The 22,493-nt window shown below is 37.3% G+C and overlaps 1 protein-coding gene across 4 annotated transcripts in view; it reads left to right on the forward strand.

Annotated features, from left to right (window-relative positions):
• The first annotated feature begins 5,197 nt into the window (after positions 1 to 5,197).
• Positions 5,198 to 22,493, forward strand: part of LOC146893994 (adhesion G protein-coupled receptor E4-like) — an 83,538-nt gene continuing 66,242 nt past the window's right edge. For 2 of the 4 annotated variants that reach the window (XM_087909457.1, XM_087909460.1), the window contains exons 1-2: positions 5,198 to 5,315; positions 13,690 to 13,781. The gene's annotated coding sequence lies outside the window, so the exon portion shown is untranslated. Of the gene's footprint in view, positions 5,316 to 13,684; positions 13,782 to 22,493 lie in introns of all 4 variants that reach the window. The other 2 variants (XM_087909458.1, XM_087909459.1) reach the window with 2 other exon arrangements.

Consider the following 22,493-nt stretch of genomic DNA (forward strand, 5'->3'; position numbering starts at 1 on the left):
CTTCCCATAGGGTAGGGAACCCTGACTGCTCTTTGGCCTGGAGAAGGAGGGGGAGTGAGGGAAGGGGAGGGAAGTGGGAGGAGGGGAGAAAGTGGAAATTTTTAATAATAAAAAAACCAGAGGGAAGATATTATCTTAAAAATTGACCCTTTTATCACATAAACAGAGTAAGAAATTTAAAAATTATGTGGAAAAGGTTTCTGTATGATTCTAAAAGAAAAATTGAGACTTCGTCAATAAGCCTGAATAGACCCAGCAGAAATTGTAGTACCTTTGACTAATGATGAAACTGACAAATTATGGGCAGAGAGTGAACCATGGTAAAAAAAATTGCATTAATTTTTTTGAGATATTAACAACAAATATTCCAGAAACAAGAAAACTCAATTTGTAGACAATTAACTGCATCCTTCCTTGTATTGTACAGTGAACACCAAAATCTGGAGTTCTGACATATTACATTGATGCAAATAAATCAGAATGTGGGTTACAAATCACAAAATTTAAACAAATTAGATCAAACTCTTATGACTCTGTCCAAAAGTCAGAATTACATGCTTATGATATTATTCGCATGCTATTGATGGAGTTTGTGGAGCCTCTCCACATATTTACTGATTTGAAATATGCAGGAAAAGGTATTTTGCATATTAAAACTGCCTAATTTATACCAGATGATACAGAATAAACTTTATTATTTATTCTGTTACAAGAAATAATCAAGAATAGGAATCATCCCATAGATATAACACACATCACATTCTGTATGTGTCTGCCAGGCTCTCTAGCATGAGATAATAAAGAAATTGATCAACTATTCATAGGAAATGTGCTGGACACCTCAGAATTTCATAATAAAACATCATCCAATCGAAAAGTTTTTAAAAAGATTTCTTCATCACTTGGCAACAAGCCAGGGAAATTATAAGGCAATGTCCTACTTGTTCTTTATACAACCAAACTGCACTACCCAAAGAAAGTAACCCAAAAGGTACTCAAAAGAATGATATCTGGAAAATGGATGTGTTCAATTTTGTAGAACTTAGAAATTTAAAATATGTATATCACACGATTGATTCAGGGTTTCAATAGGCAAAAGCTTTAAGTTCAGAAAAGGCTGATTAAGTAATTACACTTTTTTTGGGTTTTTTCAAGACAGGATTTCTCTGTGTATCTCTGGCTGACCTGAAACTCACTCTATAGATCAGGTTGGCCTTTAACTCACAGACATATGCCTGCCTCTGTCTCTTTGAGTACTGGGATTAAAGACATGTGCCATCACCACCTGGCTGGTAATCACACATTGCTAGAAGTTATGGACATCTTGTGTATACCTGTACAAATTAGGACTGGCAAGGCTCCAGAATATGTCTCTAATAAAATAAAATACGTTTTGATTGTTACAATGTAAAGCATATTACAGGTATATATACCACACAATCCTACAGGACAAGCACTTATAGAAAGATCAAATTGAACTCAAAAGGATATGCTAAATAAACAGAAAGGAGTAATAAAGACCCTCAGAAAAAGATTACACCGCATTCTCTTTTAGTAAATTTAAATTTCCCATATGCTAATAAGAAAATAACAATAGCTGCAAAGAGACATTTGGTAATATAAAAAAACTAGAGAATTAAATCACCTGATATACTTTAAAGATATGTTCAATTCAAAATGGAAACCAGGACATGTGTTACATTGGGGAAAGGGTTTTGCTTTTGTTTCCAAAGGAGAAGAAAAGCTATGGATACCATCAAAATTGATAAAGGTTTGATTTAAACAAGAGAAACTTCTTGATTATAAGAGGTGATAGTCAATCAAACAGTGTAGACATTCAATCTAAACTAACTTATTAACATATTATTATTTATTAGCAAATAATTTTTATTTGGTTAGATAAAACTTGTCAAATGGAACCTCCCAACAATTTGGGTTGGAGAAGTGGGTTTTTTTTGTTTGTTTTGTGGGTTTTTTTGTATTTTCAGGAGAATGAAGGCATTCACCTAAGGAATATGAAGACCACTAAAAAAGCGAGACAACTGAAGGAAAAAGAATGATAATGTCCCAAGAAAAAGAATAAGTTGGCCTATTGATATATCACATCTCCAAAGGATAAAACTTCATAAATCTTCACAAATAATTGTTTTTCTGCTGTTCTTCACAAACATACAATACAAATGGTCTATTTGTAGTCCCAGTCTAATTAAAACTAAAGCTGGCTTTGGAGTTGGAGTGTGGCTCTCTCTTTCTCTAAACACTAGCATGCTTGTGAATGCAAAATCCAAAATCTCTTTTATTGCAGAAGAGCCAGCTGATATGAAAGATAAGAAAAACAATGATTTAGAGACTATTGTTTTGCCACTTACTTCAAATCCATTGGTTTGGTTTTATTTTGAGTCTTTAAAATTTTTCTTAAGATAAAAATATTATATCAAAATTTATAAGATTAATCTATATGTATTTAAAGTTTTTGTCATGATATTAATGTTCATATAGAGTACTAACTATTTCCACAGAAAGGCTTTATCTAGCTTTCTGTACATGATATCAGATTTGAGTGTCTATCATGTAACTAGAAATTAAATTTTGTACTTCAGATGTACATAACAAAGGATGGTCCTTTAACCTCTTTGAGATCTGCTGCATATGACATTTAAAATGTCTAAGTTTTATGCAAGGAATCAAGACCATGCCTAACAGTGACCTTTGAAGTCTCCAAAAGGAGATGGGGCCCCACAATAACGATTCCCCAGGACGATTATAATGCTACTAAGCTGAAAACACCACCTAAACACTGACTCAGGACTCCAAACTGTTCAGGACAATTTTGAGATTTATAACTGAGATGATCCAGCCTCACAGACTACTTTAGCCATGGTTGAGACAATCCCTGAACCTATGTATTACACAGAGACTGGACAACTAATCCAAAATTTTCTTTTCAGGATCCCCTAAAGATGCTGTTGATCCCAGACAGCAGGAAGTAAATTTAAGAATATAAGACCCACTCTCTCTGCACACCAACTTCACCAGGCCTGTACACATCTCCTCTAATAAACTCCAGAGTGGGGGGGAGGGAAGAACATAGTGCCTACATTCCCAAGAGGTGGGGTGGGAGGTTTTCAGTCTTTCACTGGGTTATAGTTATTTGTCTTTGTTTAGGGGGGTTGATTACAACTTGTGGTAATGATCAGTAAAAAAAATGAACAAAGAACATAAGATTCAGAATTCTTGTTTTGAAAGGAAAAAAGGGGAATATAGATATGATAAGATAGAAAGGTAGATTACTGAACCTACTCTGAAAAGAAAAGGGGGGATATAGAAATAGGATAAAAATAGATTAAATAATCTACTTTTAAACAAAAAGCAACTACTTGTTTTAAATATTTTACATTGATAGGATCTTTGTATAGTGATAAAAATTTGAGATTAATTTTGTTTGAACAGATTGTACTTAATATTTCTAATCTTGTTCAAGATATTGTATCTATACAGCTCATTTAACAATGAGATATATATTTTTAGTTCTTGAAAGTTATTATTACTAACTGTTTGGATAATAAGGAAATGAAGGTTAGTAGTTAGTTACCTATTACAATTAAACTTGTAGTCCTATTAGGCAAGTTTTCAAGGTCAATAGAGAGATATTTTAGATAGACAGGTCATCTTCAAACACTTCAGAGATCTACAGCATGTGGCATTTAAGATATTTTAATAATGTAGGTTCTTTTTTTTAAGACAATGAGACACATTTGCTCCTGGCGGCATCAATGTACTTCAGAGAAGGTGATGGGCACCAAAGAAAATTCACATGCATTTTAAGTTCTTTGTGGCAAAAGCAAGCCACTGGGCAAAAAAGTGTCCTTGCCTCAACTTCTGACAGTATGTTGTCCAAATTGGACAAGAAGGACATAAAGGAAATGATTGTCAAACTTTGCCAAGACAAAGCAGGATAGTCCTTCAGAATATCCTGCTTCACGGAACAGTCTGTCAGATATGCTAGGTCTGTAAGTGAAGATGGATCCCCCAACATTGCAGAGAAACCTTGGGTGAATGTCTGGGCAGCCAGCTGTTTCTGCCATATCTTACATATCTTGGAAGTCACTTACTTGTACTTCCTACTTACTCAGGTAATATTATTTCCTTCTCTGGTGTCTGATAGAGTTGAAGACTTCCTAGTTATAGCTATAGTTTTCCTTGTTACCAGACTAAGAAATTTACTAAAGAGGTATAAAGCATATAAGATAGAGAGACATTAAAATATAGTTTTGGTAATGCAAGTTAGACTAGAAAGTGAATTAGCTACAAACTTTTAGACTCATCAAGATAGGATATGTATGGATTATTTTCTCTAAATTTGTAATTTGCTATTGAACTAGAGATTGTTGTTATATTTCTTGCCTGTAAATACTGTATATAGTTATTGTGTATATATTTTTCTTGTATTATAACTTTCTTTTTATTTTGGACAAAAATGTAGAGGCCCAAAAATATGAGTCTATTTCCACCTTGACCATAGGTCAGAGAGTTTTAACTTACCTCTATTCCTTCAAGGATATTGTCTGTTTCTACTCAACAAAGATTCCACCTAGATTTAGATCAGAGAGTTCTGCTCTCTCAATGTTATTGTCAACAGGTATGGATAATATCCAGACCTTGTATTTCAGGAAATAGAAAAGTAGATATGTTTTTACCTCAAACAAAAGTCTAAGGATCCAACTAAGTCCCTGCTCCCTTAAGGAGGTAACAATGAATTCTACCCAGGGAGTGTTTTGCCTACAGAATGTCTTGGTCTAGGGTGTGAGTATGACTTGTCTTGTTCTAGCAAATTAATGTTTAACTAAGAATGTAGCCTGCAGCCTTCAACTGGTATGTTCACTTCCTTGTATCATGTTAATACAGTCTTTTATTTTCTTCCCACTCTAGTGTTGCGTACAAAAGTGTATGGAAACTAAGCACAGGCAGATTTCAGTATTCACTGGAACTTCCTCCTCATACTGTCCAATGTTTCTGTTTTATTATTTTTACTCACGACTTTGTGCCATTTACTCTTCTAATCCCCAAGCCCCTACCCTGGTAAGTGGTATTTTTGCCGAAACTGGCCTCTGACACACAGAAAAGGGGAAATGTGGTAATATCTTGTTTGTATTTCAACAAATAAAACTTTCTTGAATTTCAGAGAGTGTTGCTAGCCACTAGCCAAGCACAGAGGTGTGGAGGTCGATACAGAAAGTGTGTGGCTGGGTGGAGAGAGGAAAATGAGTTGGGAGAAGACATGAGTTCAGTCCTTTTTCAGCCGAGGAGTTAGCAAGGTAAGGTTGTCTGTGGCTTACTCCTTTCTCTTGCTGATCTTTCAGCATTTTTCCTGATATCTGGCTCTGGGTTTTTGTTAATATTATGAATTGGAGCTCTTGTAACAATAAAATCATCTCTCTCTCCAGTTAAAATGGTAATTGACAAAATTGAAAATGCTGTTCAGGATGTGAAGAAGGAGAGATTCTTGTTTGGTTTCAATGGGAGGATAGCTGTTTGCCACTATAATCAGTGTGATACTTCTTCAATCTCTTTCTGTTTCCTCCTTTTGGTGATAGGATTGTATACTGGAGTCCAGCATACATAGTCAGCTGCAACAACTGTCTGAATTACTTCTTCCTACTCATCCACGTCTTTCCCCAGCAGGATCACATGTAAATCTGAAGCTTGTCATGAGGCTCTGATTTTATATAAAAGGTAATAATTAAAAAGGGAAATCATGAGTTTTATGACAGGTTCTTATAATTAAAACCTGTTCTCTGATTTTGGTCTCAATATGTTGTCTTCTGACACCATCATTTTCTATTAGATCAGCATAAATTTAGAATGAAAGACCGTTTTTTTCTAAACACAGGAAGTCAATGGTAGTCAGCAAACTATGACAATGACACACATGATTTTTCCAAAATGAAAACAGGAAACCAAGGTTCTGCTTAGGTCTCCATGTTGCAATCATTTTTGATTTATTATTAAGATAAAAGTCATACATAAGCATTTAAGTCATTTAGTATGTTTAATTCACTGTATTTAATTTTAGACTTGTTGAACAGTCATCTTACTCTCTGTGTTTTCAAACCTGTGGTGAACATTAAATACAGTTTTTCTTATGGGGATTTCTTGATTTGAATTGTTCTTATCCGTAGAATGACAAAAGACATACGGCCCTCTGTGTCTGGGTTATTCATGCCTTGCAGGAACAAAACATGTGTATTAGATATCCTTACTGAGGCCTCAGTTGCCATCGTTTTAACTGAGAGAATGACTCTCATTGGTCGGGAGCGTATAAAGCAAGCTAAGCTGACTGGCCAAGAAACTCCAAACATCCGTCTCTGTGTTTTTCTGCTCTGTGATTCCAAGCAGGCACCGCCATGCACGTTTTTTGTTTGTTTGTTTGTTTTTCTGAGTCATAAGACCTTAACTCAAATCCACTTCTCTGCCAGGCAAGCACTTTACTGACTGAGGTCCCTCTCCTCCCCAGTCTCTACACTTGGCCTTCTTCAAAGAACACAATATTTTCTAGCTTCATCCACACTGGGATACTCATTGTGCCTTATTCTTTAAAGGCTTCACAGTGTTCTGTGAATGGAGTCTGTTGATTACTCACTGTTTCTACACTGTGATGTTATGAGCCATGCTGCTGTGAATATGCCTTTGTGTGATCCTGGTTGAACACGTATTTACACTTTTCCTGGGGGAATAATCAGAGATGAAATAGTAACTTTTTTCATTTTTAATAGCTGTCTCGGAACGACTTCATCTCATATACCTATTAAGAAGTTGGTTGTCTGTATTTCCTATCAGGTTATACAGGTTCTGTAGATTTTCATCTTGAGTGTCTGCTGAGTACTTTTTTTCCCATGCAAGAAAGTATTTTTTGCTTGAGGTCAGCATTTAAAAGGCCAACTGCATTATTTTTGATATGGAAAATACCATATCATGTTAACCTTTGACATCTGATTGAAAATTGAAATCTATAGTAAGCAAACATCACATGCCTTTGAAATTTAGTTAAGGAGAGAAACAGTACATAAATATATCCAAAAAGTATATGTATACATATGTAATATATATATATATATATATACATACATAATGCTATTTGGTCATACAAGGCAAATAAAAATGGATCAGTGGTAGTTACCTTGATAGTTTGCATGGATCAGTACAGCCTGAGAGTGTCTATTTGTGAGTCCAGAGTCTTGAACATCCTCAGAAAGCGCTTCACTATTGGCACTTCTCCTGCCTAAACTTCCACACCTTTCCTCACAAATGGGCCTGACATGGGACAGAAGGAGAATGAGGAAATGACAGGGACACACATAAGGGACAAAGGCTGGGGTGGGGCAGTCTTGGTTCTCCGAAGTATCCCAGAAGCTTGTTGAGTTTTTTAGATACAGTTGAACAAGAAGACAAAGTTATTTCAATTAACTGCGAAAGAAAAGATGATTGTTATATACATGTAAACCAGAAGGCCTTGTTTGCACACAACTTTGGACTAAGGGAACCCTTTTAGATGATCTTGGTAGTCTTCAGTCTGTTGACATCCAGAATGAGACAGCTATGGTGGAAATTGTCTGCACATTATCAAAATCGATCAGAGGAAGGCATTTTCATCCACCTCTGAGGGTCTTCCCAGTTGTTTTGTGGTTCATCCCTGGATGCCATGGAGTCCTTGGCATGGCCATGCCCACGTCAACAATACATATTCACTCAGGGATTTCTCCGTTTCTTAGATAAAATCATGATGGGAGAACGCTTTGTGACTTTTCATGCTGTTATGTAAAGAAAAATTAGTAAAGGTAACTAACTTAAGATGGACGCGTCCTTTTCCCCTCCTCTCCAGGTGTGCAGTGCTTCTGGGGTGCTCGGCATGATGACAGGAGCGTGACACTGTTCGTTATTCTGAATCTGCAGTTGGGAAGCAGAGAACTATGTACTTGTCTGCTCAGCTGGCTTTTTCCTTCTTATTCAGTTCTGAACCCCAGGCCATAGATTGGTCCACCCACACTTATGGTTGCCTTTCTACCTCCATTGTCTCAGTCTAGAAATTTCCTCCACACATATGGCCAGAATTTTGTTTTCACTGTGATTCAAAATTCCATCAAGGACTGCAGGAAAAGCTGCAGAAATTACTGGTTTCTTGATAGCCCAACCTATAAGTGTCCAGAATCATCACTTTTATTGTCTACTTATAAAAGATCTGTGAATTCCAGGACTGTAACATAGTGGGAAGAGCATTTGTCTGTGTTCCTGGGTTCTACTCACAGCACCCAATACAGAAGATGTAATGGTGCACATCTATCCTCTCAGCACCTGGGAAGTGGGCTGAAGGGACACCAGCCCCCTGGAGCATGAGCCTCTGCCAGGCATTGCTTTTTTACGTAGATCCCTCTGCCCTGTTAAAAGGTGCTATATTACTTTCCTGAAGCTAGCCACCAAGGGCTATTCCCTCTTTTTGGCAATTTTCTCCTCTTGATGCTGACTACCAAGGTCTAGCTATCAAAATATTGAAGACCAGCAATTAAAACCCCCTCGTGGCTCATGTGATTAACATGTGACATCAAAATTAAATAACTCAGTCAGTCAGTGTTGGTTCATGCCTTTAATCCCAGCACTTGGGAGGCAGAGGCAAGCAGATCACCATGAGTTTGAGGCCAGTCTAGCCTACAAGAACTAGTTGCAGGACAGTTAGGATTGTTATACAGAGAACTCTGTCTAGAACACCCCCCCCAAATAATAATAAAATAAAACAATATAAATTAAGCAACACATCCTAACACAGAGTTTCCCATTTTACCTTAATAAACCACTATTTGTCTATAGGCCACCTCTGTCTCCTCTCTACCCAGAGGTTGTCCTTTGTGCCCTCCTCTCCCTGCCTGTACAAATACTCCTTCTTCCTTATATCCTCCATCTCCTGCTATGTCTCTTATTCTGTGTCTTCTATCCCTCTGGGACAAATAAATCTCCCCTGTTCTGAATGCTTTGTTTGGGGGTCTTGAGCTGATAATTTTCTTTTCACAGAGGAAAGAGAATCAGAAGTTTATGGTCATCTAAAGTCATACATTTACATTAAGACCCGTTTGTACTACATAAAACACTGCTTTAATAATATGAAAAATAAAGAATATTACAAAGCCCATATTAATGACACAGAGATGTTGGTTGTAGGAGTAATAATAACCGAATGCATGTGACAGTGTTTTAATATAGCATCACACACTAAGCACATCTGCCATAAGGGAATTGCTTTAAACTATGATAATAGTACAGTCTTATGGAATATATCACCTCTCATTCTGTGAGCCAAGTAAGAAATCACATTTGTATGAAGCATTTAAAAGGAGTACTTTGCCTTCAGTATAAGTTACTACTGAATTAGGACATGGACAACAGATTGTATTGGATGTTTTCCTTTTTCTTCCAGTATAGAACCCCAAAAGCTTATTTAAGGAAATGCATCTATTTAGCAGCCCACTGTGAGCTGTGTTGCTTTGCTGAGGAGCAATTCCTTTAAAACAGAGTCTAGTAAAGAAGGAAGTGGTGCTTGTGTGTTGTGCTGTGCAACCACATGGCGGTAGGGAGTGTCATCTCCTCCTCTTTGAAATGTGGTTTTCTCTTCTGTGAAAGTTGATAAGAATATTTGAATTTGAGAAATTTATTTCATTTCTATGTTGTGCTTTTTCTTGGATTTTAAGTATTCACTTTAGTTTTAAATTTTATTTTTAAAATATTTTTGAGAAATTGTATGTGTGTGTATATAAAACAAGTATGTCCACATTCATTGCCTTCTATTTACCCTAAACTATTCACGCAGATTACACCCATCTAACACAGCCTCTTTCAACTTCCATGGCTTCTCTTTAAAAATGACAGACTGAATCCACTTAGGGCTTCTCACAAGTGCATGAGCATGGGACCATCCACTAAGGAGTGTGGGTAATATAACGGTGGTGACGCTCACTCCAAAAATGAGTTTCTCTCTTCCAGCAGCTGTCAACTGCAAATATCTCCTTAAAAAAAAAGCCATCACGAGCATCTCCTGGTTCACGCTTTGATTTCAGATCTTAAAATGCCATCTTCTAACTGTGACATGGCTACTGTATTCACAGATTTCACAATGAAGCTGTGGTTACCTGCACAACATTGTGTGCATTTTAGCATACTATGTAAAAAGATAACTTGTCCTACTAAAACATTTAATGAGAAGTTTTTAATGAAAGCAGTATGTATGGCTTTGGTTACGTGCAAGTACAGAAAATTTGCCAAAGGATGGTGTGAGAGGGTGGTAGGCGGGTGAGGGTAGGTGTTCCAATCTTGGTTTAATGGTGTTAGAGGAAAGAATACTTAAATGCGGAAGGTTCATTAATTATGATACATCATTCAATGTGAAATCTCCACAAGGAAGGAGTGGATGGGAAAATGAACCCTTGTATATTTTTCCTTAATTTTCTCTTTATATTGCTGGACATACCATTGGATAAGTAATGCTGCAAGACAATGTGTCCAAGGGATCAATGATGCAGATCCCACAGAAGAGCAGATTTTATTTCACAACAGCCTGAAAGGAGTTATGATATCCTTGTCACCTTTATTGATTTATTTATAAATCAATATTTATTTATTTATTTATTTATTGATTGATTGATTGATTTATTTATCCTTGTCACCTGGTATTGATTATACCAGATTAAATTGTTTCTAGACTGATTGTTAGTTCCTTAGGATTGGAAATGGATTGGGATTTTGTTATAGTGATATAATAGTAACAAACTCAGCTGTTAAATGTACTCCTCTAAGCCAAACAGTGGCCATCTCCATCCAATCAGCTGTGACTGCCTGTGAGTGTACATCATGATCGAGTGTGTTGACTGTTGAGTTTTCCCCATAGAAAAAATGGCGGGGACAATTAATGGTTCTATCTACTCCCCCAGCCATTTATATGCAGTTATGCCCAAATTGCTCAGCGCCTTGGAGTCTATGGAGACAGAAGAGTATATAGGTTGGGCAAATAAACTGAACATCTCACTCTAAGCAGCTATGGGGAATTCAGCTTCCATGAAAGTAAAGAATTTATAGTGCAGTTACTCTGGGGCCAGCCTCACTCCTGCAAGTAAGCCTTACTTGTGCTCTATAAGCACAATAAACTCATCAGATCCTCAGAGTGAATCTATTTTGATTTGTTGTTGGGACCTTATAAGGGGTGAGTAGAGGGTTTCTTTTTCCACAACAGGCTGATTCTCTATCAAGTAAGATACTATATAGATTGTACAAAAAGGTCATCTACAGAATATTCTGTCTGATTGCATCTTGACTTGTTATTTGTTTCTTTATGAGCTGTAATTGTTGTTCGTGAGCCTTGCAGAAGCTCTACATTTAAATTCTAAAAGACACAACTGAATGACCTTACTAGTTACCATCCAATACAGAAAAACTGTCCAGAGTGTATGGCTCTACACCATTACCTCTGGGGTTATTGGTTTCCATGTGGATCAAGGAGTGTTTCAGTCTGCTGTGTTCACAGAGAAAGTCAAATTGTACCATGCCCGACAGCATGTATGTCAAGAAGATCAATTAGCCTGAGCTATTTCTAAAATTTATTGTCACCACTCACATTACACAACAATACCAGTTTCTGTATACTCTAATAAATAAATAGATAAATCATGGGAGGATCTGCACAGTGAACTTTAATCAGTTGTGAAGAAGAATAAAATGCTGACACTGACAGGGAAATGGATGAACCAGAATATCATCACACGGTGTTAAATCGTATCACACATTTCCTCTCTAATGCGTAGTCACTCTATCAACAATCCATCCATCCATCCATCCATCCATCCATCCACCCACCCACCCACCCATCCATCCATCCACCCACCCACCCACCATCCATCCATCCATCCATCCATCCATCCATCCATCTATCTATCTATCTATCTATCTATCTATCTATCTATCTATCTATCTATCTATCCATCCATCCATCCATCCATCTATCTAGCATCTATCATTTTTGCACCATCCTTATACCTATATGGCATTAAAATAGGAAAGGGAATTTTTGAGAAACAGAAAACTAACAACAATACATGGGTGTAAGTGAGAAGAAAGAGTAAAAGCATAAATATGAGAAAATATCTGAAGCACATATTTACAGTTGCTGTCATGAAACCCATCATTGTACATGATGAATATATGCAAAACTATAACATTTCCTTTAAATCATAATATTGTTTATTGCCCAGATATTTTTTATAATGAGACCAACTTGTCTACTCTGGAGTATTCTCTTGTGCATTTATGGGCAGATATTGGGCCATCAAAATGATTATATATTTAACATGACTCCACTCACACCTATGGTAGTTGGTAGCCTGGAAACCAGAATGAAGCATTTTTTTCTAGATCTCTTCTACATGACCACTAACATGAGATTATTTTGTACACCACGTTAATTGCTGTTTTCCTTTCAAAAGCCAACCACCTGACAAAGGTTTATGTCCATATCTGGAAAAACACAAAGATAGAAAACCTGTGTATTCATTTCTGCAGACATATCTGGAATACAACACTGAGCTTCCATCATACATAATTCTTAGAATTTCAGGAATTTCTCTTTGTTTGGATATTTCATTATTGTATTCAGAAGGTTTTACTTAAATAACGTTGACTATGACAGGAGCGAATGCTTCTTTGTTTGGATTCTTATGTGGAGTATTTAAATGCTATTGATAGACCAATGTATAAAACTGTTTTGAGGCAACTGTTTAAATCTGTCATTACATAAACTTCCTCATGTACTAAAATAAGTGGAGACTAAGAAATGAAAGTTAATGTCAGGGCAAATGATGTTAATTTTTTGACTACTGTCTGAGAGTAGAGGTAAGTTACAAGATGTATATTTTGATTTACTAGAATAAATGCTATTTTGTGGAATATCGTGGAATTTAACAAGCGTTTCCTAACATAAACAAGACACAGTGTCAGAGAACCATGCTAAAGACCAGTCAAGACTCTTCCTGGGAGAGTAGGTCAGCGTATTTGCACTGACTGGGGCTTTCTTAGTGTTCCGGAATAAGTAGAAATGTACAAGTATTTCCAGTAAGTGGTGGAACCATAAGGGTTCCGTTGGGAGGATGCAGTGAGACGAAGAGATCCTGATTGCTTCCCATTCCACTATCTTTAAATTTTGTTGAAAAACATTTAACTACAATCATCAACACAATAGAGATTCGTGGCTTTTGTGGTTGCATTCCCCCCATATTCCTAGGGGATGGACTAGTTATGTTCACAGTAAGAATTAAGTGGGAATTGGAGTTGTGGCTCAGTTGCACATCACTTGCTGAGCATATGTGACACACAGCAGCCAGTACTTAGCACTGCCAAAAGTGGGGGTGCAAACAAAACTAAGAATTCACCTAAAGATGCCTCTTCAACTTTGAATGTGTAACTCTAGGAGTTGACACCATGCAGCCTGCAAACAGCCACCATTTGAAAAGTCATTTTCCAATGCACTTGAAAATGACCCACCCTAGGCATTGCATTATCTCTCGTACACTGGTGAAAAGAGAACTAATTAGAATACATTAAGCCAACTCCTCAGCAGAATGATCAGGCTTCTCATCTGACCTCTCTATTCTTTGAGAAAAGGGAGAACAAGATAAGCAGTGATGCAGTTCCTCTTCCGACAGCGCTGAGAACGCTTCAAACTCCGTGAGAAGCAAAGATTCGCCACCTCTGTGGTAAGTAGTTTCTGGGTTAACAACTGGCCATAGGAAATAGGAAAATTTTATTGTGATTTGGAATCAGGAAAATCTATTTTAACTGGAAAGTTTTGCAAGGAGACCCTCCTCGCCATCCACTTTATTTCTTGAAGGGTGGGGTGTAGGCATTACTTCATCTCAAGTTCATCTTGCACATTTCTTGGGCAAGGACTTTGTGTAATTCTGTGATCGGAATGAACCAACAGGGCTGATTAGCGCACTTACTTTTTGTGAGTAATGGTGTGTGAAGAAGCTTAAAGTGAGCCATATGCTAAATCTTGTTTTCTATTTTTGAAATTATAATTACATAATTTCTACCTTCACTTTCCTCTCTCTGATCCTTAAGGTATACTCTTCCTTGCTCTGTTTTCAACTTATGGCTTCTCTATTAATTGTTGTTAAATTTATATGTGCATATATTTTTATATACATATATATTTCTAAATGCAACCTTCTCAGCCTGTATAACGTCACCGGGATGCATGTTTTCAGGCTGATCATTTGATATTAGGTAATCAGTTGGTGTGTTTTCCCTGGAGAAGACAGTTTCTCCCACGCTCAGCATTCATTAGACACCAGTAGTGCTTTGTATGTGGTTGAGGCCCCGGGGTCTTTCCTCCAGACTTTAACATGTCTACTGTTATCCCTTTTCAGCTTAAGTTTAGACAGTCATGGTGGTGAGACTTTCTGGGTGTAGCTTCTGGCATTACTAGAAGACTGAGTCTCACAGCATATTAGCTGACACTCTGAATCTTAAAGTCCTTCTTCCCTGCTTCCTCAATGATCCTCTAGCCCGAGGCGTGGGAGTGGTTTGGAGATGTATCCTTTGGAACTGGACTCCCCAAATCTTCATTTTGATGAGTTGTGTTTTTCTGTATTCATCTACACCTATTGCAAAAATCATTCCCTTGATGAGGGGTAAGGACTCTACTTATCTGTGGGTATAAGGACAAATATTTACAATTTGTTTAGCTTAGTAAAGTGGTGATTATAGGTTCTCATACAAGATCCATGACTTAACTAACCCTAGGTAGTTAGTTGGTTAGACTTCCAGTACCGGGCATGATTTCCCTTCTGTTGAGTGGGTCCTTAAGTCTAATTAGAGAGCTGGTAGAAGTAACTCCAAAATATTGCCACTACTCCACCAGAAAGTCTATCATGACAGGCTGATAACTGTTGTGGATATTGGGTGCCATAGCTGGGTACAATTGTTGGTGTCTTCCTATCTTGGGAGCTTTCATATTGCCTTATGGAAACATGACAGCTATTCTTCAGGGAGGTTGCGTTAAGAACCTCAATTACCAGGATTTTTCTGGGCCTGTTCTCTGAAGAACGTTGTACCTCAGTAGGAATTTACCTCCTCCTCTGGGGAGCAATCAAGAGACATCAGCAACAGTCTGAATGTTTTAAAGTCTTGTTGGACAATCCTGACCAAATACTTTTAAAAGATGGCTTCTCATGACTGGCATTTGTGGTGATTCTTCTGCCAGCTTTAAGGTAGGCAGGTAAAAATGGATCCATGAAGAGACAAGAGTGAAACTTTGTTGTAACTGATGCTAGACCAGGACTTCTAGAGTCTGGCCCGGATCATTTCATTTCAGCCATATTACGTTCAGCACAATTTTGAAAAAGCTGTTCAGATTACAATTAACTCAGTCCCTAGGGCACAACTGAAAACATGTTTACACTGAGATTCCTTACAAAGTGCATGTGGCTCCTTTCACAAGAATGGTCCAAGATTTAGGGTCTGGGGAGTTTGACTGAGGTACACATCACAGCTCTGTGTGGCAGGATTGGCCTGACCATAAGATAACATAGGAAATACTCAGGCTGCTACAAAGTACAAGTGATCTCACTCATAAACGTGGGTTTTATGGTCGAAAAGCAATGCTCAAATTTAGGAAAAAGGTCTTGGAAAGTAAAAGCATAAATTCGGGGAGATAAGGCAATCCTGTTTCATCAGAAAGCAAAGGATCACCAGGTTGTAAAGGACATCATTCCTAGTGTTCTAGGAAGAGCAGTTAGTACCTCATTCCATTGAAGAGGTAAGGTGTTTGATTAACTTTCCTGGCTTCTCCAGTGTGCACAAGGATCTTTGCTCTTTATAGGTGTTGAGAATATTCTGGGTTTTCTCTACTTTTTATATCGTTATTAGCACAGATGGGACATTTTCATTATATATATGAAATTATATATATATAATTATACACACACACACACAAACTTACATGTTTAGGTAGGAATTTTTCAGATGTACCTACTATTGTTTTATCCCTTTTCTTCTTTCTATATTTATAACCATTACCCCTTCCTAATTAGAAACCAGCCTCCATCTTGCTACTTGTCTGGTAAGGGAAGATTTGAGCCCTGTTCTTCCCTTCTCCATCGCTCTCCAGCAATGGTGCTTTTGAATTTCTTGAATTATGCCATTACTTCAGGGTGTACACTCTGAAGATTTGGTGAAAGGAGCCTTCAGTGATAGGGAGCATGTGAGGTTTCTCTTTTTGAGTGTGGGTTATTTCTTTGTGATCATTTATGATCTTTTCTAGTTCCATTCTTTACATACAAACTCCAATATTTTATTTTTCATTGTAGTTGAATAGTATTCCACAGTACGTAATATCACATTTTTTGATTCTACTGCATGTACTGGCTTTGTGGGAGCCTAGTCTGTTTGGATGCTCACCTTCCTAGACCTGGATGGAGGGGGGAGGACCTTGGACTTCCCACATGGCAGAGAACCCTGACTGCTCTTTGGACTGGAGAGGGAGGGGGATGAGGAAGGGGGAGGGAAATGGGAGGAGGTGAAATTTTTAATAAAAAATAAAAAATTTGCTGGAAAAAGATATTTAGCTTATTGCTATTTCCTAGCTATTGTGAGTAAAGAAGCAATAAACAGAGCTGAGCAAGTATCTTTGTTGTCAGATGTCAAGTTCTTCATACAAATGTCAAAATGTGGTGTAACTGGGTTCTATGGTAGATTTATTTTTAGCCTTTTTAAAGTTCTTGATATTGATTTCCATAATGTTTGCACCAGTTTAGAATATGCACTGGCTGGTTTTCTGTGTCAACTTGACCCAAGTTAGAATCATCAGAGTGGAAGGAGGCTCAGTTGAGGAAAGCCTCCGAGAGATTCAGCAGTAAGGCGTTTTCTCAATTAGAAGCTTATGGGGAGGGCACAGTCCACTGTGGGTGGTGCCATCCTGGGGCTGGTGTACCTGGGTTCTGTAAAAAGGCAGTCTTAGCAAGCCAGGGAAAGCAAGTCTGTAAGCAGCTCCCCTTCATGAACACTACATCAGCTCCTGCCTCCAGAATCCTGCCCTTCTTGACTTCCTGTTCTGACTTCCTTCAGTAATGAACAGCAATGCTGAGGTGTAAGTCTAATAAACTCTTTCCTTCCCGGTTTGCATTATGGTCATGGTGCAAGAGAAACCATAACGAAGATAGAATCCTACCAATAGTGAGTGAGGGTTCTATTTTCCCTAGGTCCCTCACAGCATTTTCTGTCTGCTGCTTTGTTGATCTTTGGCATTCTGATTGGAGTAAGAAGAAACCTCACAGTTACTTAGATTTGCATTTTCATAATCGTTGAGGACAATGAATATTTTTAAAAGGCATTTCCTAGCCATTTTTCCCTACTACTGAGAACTATCTGTTCAGGCCCAGGCCCAGTTTGTGAGAGAGCCATTTTTTATTTGTGTTTGTTTCTTGTGTGTTGAGTTCTTTATATATTCTGGATATTAGTCCTCTATTAGATGAACAGCTGGCAAAGAGTTTCTCAAACTTTGAGTACTTCTTGACTCAGTGACTGTTTATCTGTGCAGCTTTTGAGCTTTTTGAGTCCTACTTGGCAATTGCTGGCCTTAATTCTTGGCCAAATCGAGTTCTACACAGAAACTTCCTTTACCTATATCATGTAGGATATTGATTTTTTTTATTCTAGCCATTTAATGTTTCATACTTTGGCCTTTAATTCATTTGGAATTAGTTTTTGCATGTGGATGCTCAGTTTTTCAAGCACCATTTCTTGAAGATGTTTTCTTTTCTCCAGCTTGTTTTTTTTCTGTTTTTTTTTTTTGCATGTTTGTCAAATATTAAGAAGATGAAATTAGTTATACTTATGTTTGGGTTCCCCCTGCCACTGGTCTACATATCAACTCTTGGAACTAGTACCATATTGCTTTAATTGCTATCACTCTGTTAAAAGGCTTAAGATTTGAAATCATCCCTCTAGGATTATTCTTTTCTGTTCAGGATTGTTTTGGCTCCTGCGGATCTTTTGTGATTCCATATGAATTTTATGGTAGGCTTTTCTATACCTATGGAGAATGAAATGGGATTTTTAAATTGGGATTGAAATGAGTCTGTAAATATCTTTTGTAAAATAGTCATTTTTTAATGATGTTAATTCTATAACTATATTAGCATGGGATGTCTTCACATTTTATAGTGTCTTTTTCATATCTTTTTTCAAAGGTTTAAACTTTTCATTGTAAAAGTCTTTCACTTCTTTTGTTAGGTTTGTTCCTCAATATTTCGTTTTCTTTGAGGCTATTGTGGCTAGACATGTGTCTATGCCCCCTTTTCTAGATGTTTGTGGGTAGTGTAAAGAAAAGCTTCTGGTATGTGCAAGTTGATTCTCTATCCTACTACATTGCTAAATTTGTTTATTGTTATAGAAATCTTCTGGTGAAATTTTTGGGATATCTAATGTATAGTAATATCTCATCTGCAGACAGGTATAGCTTGATCTCTTTCTCAATTTGTATCCTTTTAATTTCCTTCCCTTGCCTTCATGCACCAGCTATTACTTCAAGCACAGAATTGAAAAGGAATGGGGATGGTCACCTCTGTCTCATTTCTGACTTCGGTGTGATCGCTTTAAGTTTTCTCCACTTAGGATGATGTTGGCTGTTGATTTCTCAGTATATCTCTTAATATATTGAGTCCTATAGTCGCTAAGACATTTATTGTGAAGGCATATTGAATTTTTTTAAAGTAAATTTTATTAAATTATAAAAGTTTCCATTTCCGCCCCTCTTCCCAACACCCTCCCATTCCCCCCACTCCCTCTCCTCCTCCCTCTTCGTCCCTTAGGACAGTCAGGGTTTCCTGCCCTGTGGGAAGTTCAAGTTCCTCCCCACTCCCTCCAGGTCCAGGAAGGTGAGTGTCCAAGCAGATTGGATCCCCAAAATCCAGTATATGCAGAGGAAACAGGTCCCAGTATCATAGTCAATGGCTTTTCAGAAAGACTTCAGGCCAGCCACATTCAGAGAATCTGGTCAAATTCCGAGAATCTGGTTAGATCACTTCCTCGTTCAGTCCCATTCCAACTGGCCTTGGTAAACTCTCATTAGATCCGTTCCCTTGTATCAGTGGGTGATAGCATCCCTCGCAGTACTGATTTCGTTTTTCATGTTCTTCCTCCTTCTGTTCCTCATTTGGACCTCGGGGGGCTCATTCCGGTGCTCCAATGTGGGTCTCCGACTGTATCGCCGTCCTTCGCCAGATGAAGGATCCCTCCACAGGATCAGAGCCCCTCGCTGATCAGAAGACTCGCTGCCTGCGGTCTTAGCTTGCTGCAGGCCGGCTATCCGAACAAAGGGACTTCGGTCCCTTTGCACTCACCGCCTGCCCCGGGCCGCGGTGCCCACCCCGGCTGAGATGGAGGAATTTAAGCCCCGAAAAAGGCGGCATATTGAATTTTGTCAAATGCCTTTTTTTCTAGAACTTTTGAGACAATTATGTGATTTTTGTCTTTGGTTTCATTTGTGTTGTTTATTACATTTATTTCACTTGCATGAGTTTACTAATTCCTGAATGTCAAGGGATAAACTTGACTTTGCCATGTGTAAACAGAGACTGCACTTTCATTTCTGGGTCATTCAGACCCAAATAATAACACAGAAACTATATTGATTACAATACTGTTTGGCCAATGGCTCAGGGATATTTCTAGCTAACGCTTACATCTTAAATTAACCCATTTCTATTAAGCTGTTTATTGCCACAAGACTGTGGTTTACTGGTAAGGTTCTGGTGTCTTTTGGCAGCTACATGACATTTCCCTGACTCTAACTTCTTCCCTCCTCTATCTCTGCTTGGGTTTCTTGTTTTGCTATATTCTCTGCTTCCATAGGCCAAAACAACTTCTTTATTAACCAATGGTCATAAATCATGTTCACAAGCATATATAGGGGAATCCTGCATCAGTCAGTTGTGGTGGATATTATTTCATTTGCATGCATTTTAAATAAATACATTGAGTCTATGTTCACTAACAGTATTGAACTTTAAATTTTTTTTGTTGTGTCTTTACCTGGTTAGAATTGACAATGGGGTAAAATTGGACCCCTGGAGTAAGTTTTGGAGTGTTCCTTCTGCTTCCTCCTCCTCCTCCTCTTCCTTCTCCTCCTCCTCCTCTTTCTCCTTTTCCTCCATTCTTTCTTCTTTGTCTTCTTCTAGTGTTAAGAAGGCCTGCCTGGAACCTTATTTTTGAAAGTGTGGCAGAATTGTGCTGTTAATACATATTTCTATGGATACTGTATTTTTTAAGTTGGAAGGGTTATTACTCTTTCAATTTCCTCATTTGTCTTTGTTATATTTAGTTTTTTCCACTTCTTCTTGGTTTAATTTTGATGGGTTGATTAAGTCCAAAATTAATCTATTTCTCTTGGGTTCTCCAATTTACTGGAATCCAGTGCTTTAATGTAGTTCCTTAAAACATTCTGAATTTCACTGGTATATGTTGTAATTTTTCCCTGCTTATTTCTGATTCTGTTACTTTGGGTCCTTTCCATTTTTCTTTTGATTAATTAAGCCCAGGGTCTTTCATTCTCATTTATCTTCTAAAAGAACCATCTCTTAACTTTGATTCTTTTGTTTGTTTCTGATTCACTGATTTCTGTTCTGGTTGTCTTATTTCTTGCTTCAACTGGATTTTTTATTTGTTTTGTTCTTGTTTTTACAGATTTTGAATTACAACATTAAGTCATTTGAACTCTTTTTTTTTCACTTTTATTTATTTGCATGTTTGTTTTTCAAGACAGGATCTCTCTGTGTAACAGCTCTGGCTGTGGAATGCACAGATAATCACTTGCCTCTGCCTTCTGAGTGCTGAGATTAAAAGTTCCACCACCACCTGGCTCTTTCTAATGTTGTAATGTAAGTTCTTAGAGCTATAAAATTCCCTCGTAGAATACAATTCTGTATTCCAGAGGTTTTATTGCATTGTGTTTTTATTTTCATTAAATTATACAATTTTTTTCTTTCTTGACTTTTTTCTTTAACCCATTCATCATTCAATAATTAGTCTTTTAGTATTCTGAAGTTTGTGCTTGTAAGATTTATTTGCTATCAATTTTAAGGTTTGTTGCATTGTGGTTTGATAAGCTACATAAAATTATTTCAAACTTTTTGACTCTGTAAAGATTTTTTTGTGTGTGTGCTACCAGGTGTGGTCTATTTTAAAGAAGCTTCTGTGGGCTGTTGCAAGAAAGATGGATCCTTTGGTGTTTTAGGGAATATCATATAGAAGGTTGTTAACCATTTGATATTTGATATCAATTCATTTTTATGCTTTTCTGTTTACTTTTTGTTTAGATGATCTATTTGTTGAAGAAAGTGTGGTGTTGAAATAGCCTATTGTCTTTGGATTGATGTTAGCAAGTATCTTTAAATTCAGTGGTAGATTTGTCATGAGATTGGGTACCTCAGAGTTCGATACATATATGTTTAAGATAATAATATCTTTTTGGATAACTGTTTTCTTCAATAGAAAGAAGTGTCCCTTTTGATGTCTTTGAATTAGCTTTAGTTTGAACTCTATTTTGCTATACATTATGGCCTGCTTGCTTACTGTTTCCATTTAATTGGAGTACTTTTATCCATTCCTTTACTCTAGTTCATTTACTCTAATCTTTAAAGTTGTATTTCCTGTAGACAACAGATAGTTGAATTTAGCTTTGTATTGATCCACTCAGTCATCCTGTGTCTTTTGATCAAAGAATTGTGGCCAATGATATTTAAAGACATTGTTGGAATATATAAGTTGGTTGTGGCTATTGTGTTGCTTATTTTTGGTAGTGTTGTTTGTGTTCTCAGTAATATTTTTGTATTTTAATGATATGGCTTTGTTTTTCTTTCTGTAGTCTCTCTCTTAGGTTAAATCTTCTCTCTAGCCAAAAGAAATGTTTCTTATATTTTCTTTACATTTGTTTGGTTGGATGTAAATCTTTTAGGGCATTTAAATTATGGAAAGTTTTTCTTTTTCCTTTAATTTTGATAAAAAAATTTGCTGGGTATATTATTCTTGGTGACAGTCATAGTCTTTATAAAATTATTATTAAATATATTCTTATTAAATTATTATTAAATTAAATATAATCTTCTCTCACATAGTAATCCTGACGGCAGTCTCCCCTCTCTCCCCTCCTCCCAGTCTTCCCATACCTCCTCTCTCCTCCAGATTCACTGTTCTTCATTTCCCTTCAGAAAAGAGCAGACCTCCCAGGGATGCCAAAGAACATGGCATAACAAGATGCAGAAAGACTAGGCATAAATCCTCATATCAAGTCTAGATGAAGCAGCCCTGTGGGAGGAGAAACATCCCATGAGCGGGCAAAAACAAAACGTTAATGAAATAAATCCTAATTCTATTCTGCTATACTCATAGAATAGGTGCCTAGCTCA

The sequence above is a fragment of the Myodes glareolus genome, chromosome 8 (assembly GCF_982192425.1).
Source record: "Myodes glareolus chromosome 8, mMyoGla1.1, whole genome shotgun sequence".
NCBI classification, from domain to species: Eukaryota; Metazoa; Chordata; class Mammalia; order Rodentia; family Cricetidae; genus Myodes; species Myodes glareolus.